The sequence below is a fragment of the Asparagus officinalis genome, chromosome 10 (genome assembly GCF_001876935.1).
Source record: "Asparagus officinalis chromosome 10, Aspof.V1, whole genome shotgun sequence".
In the NCBI taxonomy this organism is placed as follows: domain Eukaryota; kingdom Viridiplantae; phylum Streptophyta; class Magnoliopsida; order Asparagales; family Asparagaceae; genus Asparagus; species Asparagus officinalis.
Window position 1 is genome coordinate 50,551,950 of NC_033803.1, and position 8,350 is coordinate 50,560,299.

Here is an 8,350-nt window from a genome sequence, read left to right on the forward strand (position 1 = left end):
TGAAGTTGCGGCACAGAGAGAGAATGAATGAAGGTAGGAGGGGAGGGTACTTGCGAATTTTAAGTTTTTATCTATCAATACAAAATACAATACTCTAGTACTTGCGAATTTTAAGTTTTTATCTATCAATACAAAATACAATACTCTAGTACACTGCATTTTAAAGATAAATCAGATTTCGTAAATTGGGCTTGTGGGGTACATGTAGAACTTGGTGGGTCTTCCAGTAAATCAGGGTAGAGCTTTGTATTTTAGCTAGGCTTCGTGTTTTGCTTCCTTATTTCATTAATGTTTGATGCGGCGTTGTACCCAACAACAGAAAGCGATGTTGGGAAAGTCTTGCATATTTTGACTTAATCCCTCATTTCATCATTAAAATTACTATCAGGTCCTTCAAATCTTAAGTTATTTTAAAATTAGTCCCTCAAATCATAGAAATTCCTATTAGATCTCTCAATTGTTGAGTTATTTCGGAATTAGTCCCTCCAATTAAGAGCATAAATAGTAATTGAAGGGATTGACAACTAAAACCTATTGTTCTGGACTATTAACATCACCCAAGTCTCATGAGTTTATCTAAAAGTAATCCCTCCAAAATAGGTGAGGGAACTCGGAGAGGGAGAGAGTGGGAAATGACGCTTATTTCAGAGAATTAAATGTGCGGTATTTTGGTAATTAATCACCTATGGTTAGTGTACACCTAACCAAGATTGAAGGTTTTGAATGATAAAACTAACAAAGGGACTAATAGTAGCATATTAGTGCTATTCAAGGGAGTGTCATCAAAATATGACGATGTCGGGACTGATATCACAACTTTGATTAATTTAGGGATTAATATCGAAATAAAACCCTTCTATTTATGGTGATAACCGGTACTTATCATAGGGCTGATGTATCTCACCTTTATGGACCAGACCTTCTATAGAAACAGCAGCCGAACACTTGCATATATGGGCCCCATAAAAAAGGAAAGGAAAATTCAAGTAAAAAAAAGCTTGAAATTGTGCAAAATTTTCATCTCCGCCCACTTTCCCGCTGCCGGTCACCTACAACTTCCAAAGCCCCCGCCTAGTTTCATCGGTCATCTGCACATCCAAAAGCTTTGGATCGATTGTGGGAGGGTTTATGGAAAGCTGCTACGCTTTTAGGCTATGTTTGGTTTGAGAGAAAGACAGAGAAAAGAAAAAGAAAGAGAAAGTAAAAGAAAGGAAAAGAAAATGATAATCTTTTAATTGTTTGGTTAGAAAGAATGTTGTAAGAAAGTCAGAAGAAAATTCATAAGAAAGTTATTCTCTCTTGTTTGGTTGTCTTTCTGAGGAAAAGAGGAAGAAAATTATCACAACATAATTTTAATTCATACTTTTTGGATATAGATTGAGATTTTAAATAATTTATAAAAAATAATTAAATTAAATTGTGATTTTGTCATATTTTCCAAAAAATTACAAGTTATTGTATATGTTTGCACAATCTTAACTCAAGAAAAATTAGCAATTTCCTAACACAAAAATTTGAGTGCCTTTCAACTTCGAGTTTGTAAATATTAACAAACAGAAGCACAATCACAATTTCACTAATTAAAAAACAACATTTCTCACACATAATATTTACAGAAAGAAATGTTAATGAAAAAACCAAAACAAATCTAAAGTAAATGTCATGATATTCCTAATATAAACTATAATCCATTTCTAGTCACAAATTCTATTACAATCAATTTCATATAGAAGATCATAACCAACAAAGTCTATTACAATCAATTTCATATAGAAGATCTTAACCAACAAAGTCTATTACAATCAATTTCATATAGAGAATCTTAACCAAAGAGAGAGAAAAATATGCCGAAGTCCTTGGATTTTAACTTTAGTGAGCCCATCAAGACATCAATCTCACATCCTTCATCCCCTGAAATTAATTCAAATAAAAATTCACTTTAGTGAGCCCATCAAGACATCAATCTCACATCCTTCATCCCCTGAAATTAATTCAAATAAAAATTCAAATAAGTAGAATATAAACATCTTCATCCCCTGAAATTAATTCAAATAAAAATTCAAATAAGTAGAATATAAACATCAAAAACCTATAAATAGGAATGCATTTCCTGTAAACTGCAAATAGGTAAAGAATCAGCATTATTGTTGATATAAGGACAAAACCATAAGGAATGCTAGATTTTGAACAATTCACTCTATCACAATTGCCAATGCCAAAGTTGCAAGATATCAATCATGTATTCATTTGTAGATCAGTTCACAATTATGCAATAAGGCCATAAACTTTCGACATAACTAAACAAGTTGAGCATCCATCCATTGGAATGGAATATGAAGAAGCCTGTCATCTTTATCAATAAGCATCACATAATAAAACATGCAATAAGGATACAGACTTGCAATATAATTGAACAAGTTGGTCATCCATCACTATGAAGAGCTTCAAACAAGTCAATCACCCGAGTCTGGTGATCTTTGTCACTAATAAAGTCACGGTGATAATACATGAATCATAATGAAAATCTACAAGTCCACTGAATAACAGAGATGTCATCAATAGGAAGGCTTTTATATTAGGCAAAGGAATGTTTCATAGCAAAATTACCTCCTAGTACCGATACCAAGATTAAGAGGGAACATGAATTTATATTGTTCATACTCAAAAGGAGAGTTACTGTTTACTAAAGTGACAAGATTTGTGAGGGAGGGGTTTGGTATAGTGTCACACTCTTAAAATCTGTATCCCAAATTCCTTGGTGGATGAGGAGGCCATTTAAGGGGAAGTTAGCTGTGAGAAATAATCAGACACAGATGCAGCTTCTCTTGGTCAGGAACTTACTATTTTTCTCAGTTCTTGACTCTTCACGGAGGAATATACGTAATATCTTCTTATTATTTTGAAAATCTATATAACTGAAAAATATAAGTATTCCAGCAGTTAGCACAGAAGAAAAGAAGCATGTGAATAGTGCAAAGAAATGTTCACTTTAACTACACTTCAACAGATTAAAAAAGTTAGCACTACTACTTCTTTCATATACGTTACCTTCCTTTAAATCAACTTGTACATTAATTCCAAGTAGCCTGTAAGGTATAGGAATTTATGATGAGAATCACCACCGACAATTTTTATTTTTTATTTTTTATTATTTTGTTTTTGGGCAAGGCATCACAGGAATATATAGAATTCATTTGTCCGAATTATACATTGAAGCCTGAAAATTTAAGGAGAACAAGGCAGCACAATCATAAATATAACCACTTGTATGGACAAATTAACAAACATGGAGTCCAAACGGTTAGCTTATTGGTAGGTTATAAACAAAACTGGGAAACTTGATATTTGGAGACATGTTATATAAGTGAAATTTCCCTAAACAACAAAAATGCCTAGGAACAGACATCTGCTGATATTAAAAATTTATAGGTACTCGCAAATGTAAGGAACTCAGAAAATTCCCAGTAGAGACTCTTCATATGCTCAAATTTGTGGACTTAAATATGGTTAGACTTAGGCAGGTACATGATAATGGTACATGAATAACATAAATCAGAGTCCTTTGAAATATGAGGGTACCAAATGACTTACATAGTTCCAACCAGAAAATTGCAGATAAACAATGTCAAATACATTAAACCATAAAATACAACTGAGCAAAAAGGGACGCAGTCGAACAAGTTTCATGAAATTTAAAAAACCAAAACATAATATTCAACGTACCTTTATGTAATGTTGCCTAGGAATAGACATCTGCTCGTAATGTGTTTGTTTTGATTTGCTAGTTATCCTTAGATGCGATAAAATCCTTTTGCAGTTAGAAAAACTTTGCAATTGTGACCTGCATTAGGGGGTGTTTGTTTGCATGCAAGTGAAAGATGAAAGTGAGAAAGTTACTTTCATTTAACAATTAAGGTGTTTGTTTTCATGTAAGTGGTTATGAAAGTGAGATGTAAGAAAGTTGTCACATAAGATTTAATGCAATTTTGACTTCCCCTAAAAAAGTGGTGAAGTCACATGAAAGTGACAAAAAGGTAACTAATTTAATTAAATGATTTTAATTATATTTTCTAATTAATCTTATTTTGCCACGTCATCTTCACATTGCACTTTCGATAATAATTTAATTTTTCAAACAAACAATGTATTTCACTTGCGTGCTGACATGGATGTAAAAGTCATTTGCAAAAAAAAAGTAACTTACATATTTTAAATTCACTTTCAGATTGCCAAACACCCCATCTGTGAAAGTTTCTTCGTAATTGATGGTCATTTTGTAACTGTCCTCATGTCCTTTTTACTACACTCAAATGATGATGTCAAGTAAAGTCAACATGTCGCAGAATCTGAGTAACCAAATTCTAGGCATCAAAGTATCAACAACTCATACAACGTGACAGTGCTTTTTGCTCGTAATGTCATAATTCACTTCTTATTGTTTGTCATTGTTCTTTTTAAGTAAAAACAATAATTGATGAGAAATATCAGATTGCAGCCATATTCTCCAATGTAGGGGAAATTAGGAATAGGCAAGATTTCACAAAATAGTAATCCAACTAAATATAGCCACTCCAAAACATAATCACGGAGACTGGAATCCTCTTTTCTTCTACAATGAATAAGACTTATAATTCCCATCCTCCAGAATTTTTAAATCAAATCCGAGACACAAAATGTTTCAAACACAACTAGAAACTGAAAATATCAGCTAAAATAACAGGAACAAGACCCCCGAAACCAACCTTAGAATAACCACAGAATTCAATGTTAGATCTAATAAAAACTTGAGATCTAAAGCATAAAGCCATGATTTAATTCAAAGAGATTAATAAGAATCAAAAGGTGCGGAAGCATATACCTGAATCCATTGAAGAAAACTTGATTAGGGTTTTGATGATCTTCTAACCTTAGGGTTTCTCTCTTATGGATCTCTTTAGATGGGGATAAGAGAATGAGAGTGGTTAACCCTAGATTAGGGACCATAACCCCTTATATATAGGTGTTGTACATTTGTAATTTGGCCCCTCATCAAATTACAATTACAACCTGGTATCTGCACATATAACCCCCATGATTTATTTAAATACCTATTAACCCAAATTGATTGATCACTTTAAGTGGGTTATCCTTAAAGATAGTAATACACATTGATTAATCATATGTGCCCACAAATAGATTTAATTAGATTTAAATCCAACAATCTCCCACTTGGGCACCATATGATTCATTAAATTGTGTATAACCTTATGAGCTCAAAATTGCTATCATTAAAAAGATATTTCCAAACAATCTCGTCCATTGACTATATCAATATAGGATCAAAGCGGCCTTTGTCACATTTATCGTGACTCGACCCATCAATGGTCACATATACCAATACAATCAAACGACATAGATCAATCATGGATGTGCAGCATGAAAATTACATGCAATGTGATCTGTACATGTCTATTTTCAACTGGTCCTCCTTTAGTGAGGTCAAAATCAAACATAATGTAACAGAGTGTCTTAACTGAATACTTTATTCTGATCAGACAATACAACCAAACATAAAGCACCACAATTACAAACTCCCACTAAAACATAATATCCTCAAATAATACCACACCCATATGAGTAGTATGCTCATGAAAGACCTTGGATGGCAATCCTTTAGTAAGAGGATCTGCTATCATGGAGTTTGTCCCAATGTGCTCTATAGATAGCTGTCCACTCTATACCCTTTCTTTTACAACCAGGAACTTAATATCAATATGTTTTGATTTAGTTGAGATCCTGTTGTTATTGGAATACATAACTACAGATTTATTGTCACAAAATAACCTCAGTGGTCTTTCAATATTTTCCAAAATGCGCAGTCCAGTGACAAAATTTCACAACCATATTCCATGATTTGATGCCTCATAGCAAGCTACAAACTCTGCTGCCATAGTGGAGGAAGCTACGAGTGTCTGTTTTATACTTTTTCATGATATAGCTCCTCCTGCTAGCATATAAATGTAACCTGATGTAGACTTTCTGCTATCTTGGCATCCAGCAAAATCAGAGTCCGAATACCCAATGACCTCCAACTGTAGACTTTCTGCTATCTTGGCATCCAGCAAAATCAGAGTCCGAATACCCAATGACCTCCAACTGTTCCGATTTTCTATATGTAAGCATATAATCTTTTGTTTTCTAAAGATACCTCATAACCCTTTTGACTGCTATCCAATGATCCATACCAGGATTGCTTAAGTATCTGCCTAACATCCCAACAATGTACGCAATATCTGGACGCGTACATACCTGAGCATACATTAAACTTCCTACAGCCGAAGCATAAGGAATCTTCTGCATTTCCTGAATTTCAAGGTTGCCTTTAGGGTACTGATTTAGACTAAACTTGTCTCCTTTAGCAACAGGGGTATCTCCTAGTCTGTAGTCTTGCATGCCAAACCTTTTAAGTACCTTATCGATATAGCTCTTTTGTGATAATCCAAGAATACCCCGAGAGCGATCTCAATATATCTGGATTCCTAATATAAAAGAGGCGTCCCCAAGATCTTTCATCTCAAAATTCTTTGATAGAAATCTCTTGGTTTCGTGCAACATGCCTATATCATTAGTGGCAAGCAAGATGTCATCCACATACAGAACCAGAAAAATATACTTACTCCCACTGAACTTGTGATATACACAGTCATCAACAATGTTCATCTCAAAACCGAACGAGATAACTATTTGTTGAAACTTATGATACCATTGACGAGGAGCTTGCTTGAGTCCATAGATGGATTTCCTTAATTTGCAAACCATATTCTTTGGGTCTCCTGACACAAAGTTTTCTGGTTGCACCATATAAATCATCTCATCAATGTCTCCAAATACAGTCTTAACATCCATCTGATGTAACTCAAGATCATAATGAGCAACAAGTGCCATGATTGTTCTGAAAGAGTCTTTCGATGAAACCGGAGAGAAAGTCTCTGTATAATCAATACATTCCTTTTGAGTAAAGCCTTTAGCTACAAGATGTGCCTTATACCTCTCCACATTACCCTTTGCATCCCGCTTGGTTTTAAAAATCCATTTACAACCAATTGGTTTTGCACCTTCTGGTAATAGGACAAGTTCTCAAACCTTATTGTCTTGTATAGACTTGTACTCTTCATTCATGGCATTAATCCACTGTTGAGAGTTAGAACTTTTCATGGCCTGGAGGAAGTTGATTGGATCATCTTCTAACATTCCACTACTCTCCTCATGTTCTTGGAGAAATATAATAAAATCATCTGGAATAGCATTTCTCCTTTCTCTCGTGGATCTCCTTAATGGCACTGGTGGTTCTTGAGGTTGTTGAGTTTGTTCTTCTGGAACAGAGAATTGTTCAACATTGTCATCTTGAGGTTCTGGTTTTACTTCTTGAGCAACAACAGGTATAGGAACCTGAATATTATCAAAAGTAACTGTATGGATTGGATCTGAAGCCAATTCCTCCTCAAAACTAATGTCTCTAACCTTATTTCTCCCCCCAAACTCAACATCCTCAAAGAATGTTGCTGTTCCCGTCTCAAAAATATTCCTTATAGTGGGATCATAAAACTTATAGCCCCTAGAGCGATCAGGGTACCCAATAAAGTAGCTGCTAACTGTTTTGGAGTCCAATTTCTTTTCATTTGGCCTATAAGGCCTTGCCTCAGCTGGACATCCCCAAATATGTAAATGCTTTAAAATGGGCTTTCGACCAGTTCAAAGCTCATAAGGTGTTTTAGCAACTGCTTTACTTGGTACTCTATTCAGAATGTAAGCTGCTGTCTTTAGTGCTTCTCCCCAGAGAGACTCTGGTAAAAAAGAATGAGCAATCATACTTCTTACCATATCCTTAAGAGTCGTGTTTCTTCTTTCAGCTACACCATTCATGCTAGGTGAACCCGACATGGTGTACTGTGGGACAATACCGCATTCCTCTAGGTATCTAGCAAATGGTCCTGAACATTGTTCACCTGAACCATCATATCTGCCGTAGTACTCACCACCACGATCAGATCTAACTGTTTTAATTCTTTTGTTGAGTTGATTCTCAACTTCAGCTTTAAAAACTTTGAACATGTCCAGAGACTCAGATTTCTCATGAATGAGATATATGTACCCATAACGTGAGTAATCGTCTATGAATGATATAAAATATTATTGACCATTCCAAGATGCCGTAGGGAATGGCCCACAAATATCCGTATGTATCAATTCTAAGATATCCGAAGATCTATTGGCACCTAATCTCTTTACTTTGGTCTGTTTTCCCTGTAGGCATATAAAATTGCTTATAGGTCCTTTAGCTCAGCTCGGCACAAACCGACGAACCAACGAG

General features: G+C 34.7%; 1 long non-coding RNA gene across 1 annotated transcript; it reads right to left on the minus strand.

Moving 5' to 3' along the window:
- On the minus strand, positions 1,673-3,843 carry LOC109825648. Its single transcript, XR_002243052.1, has 2 exons — positions 2,842-3,843; positions 1,673-1,911 (listed from the first exon to the last, which is right to left on the minus strand). It is a non-coding gene; the product is annotated as an uncharacterized LOC109825648 (long non-coding RNA).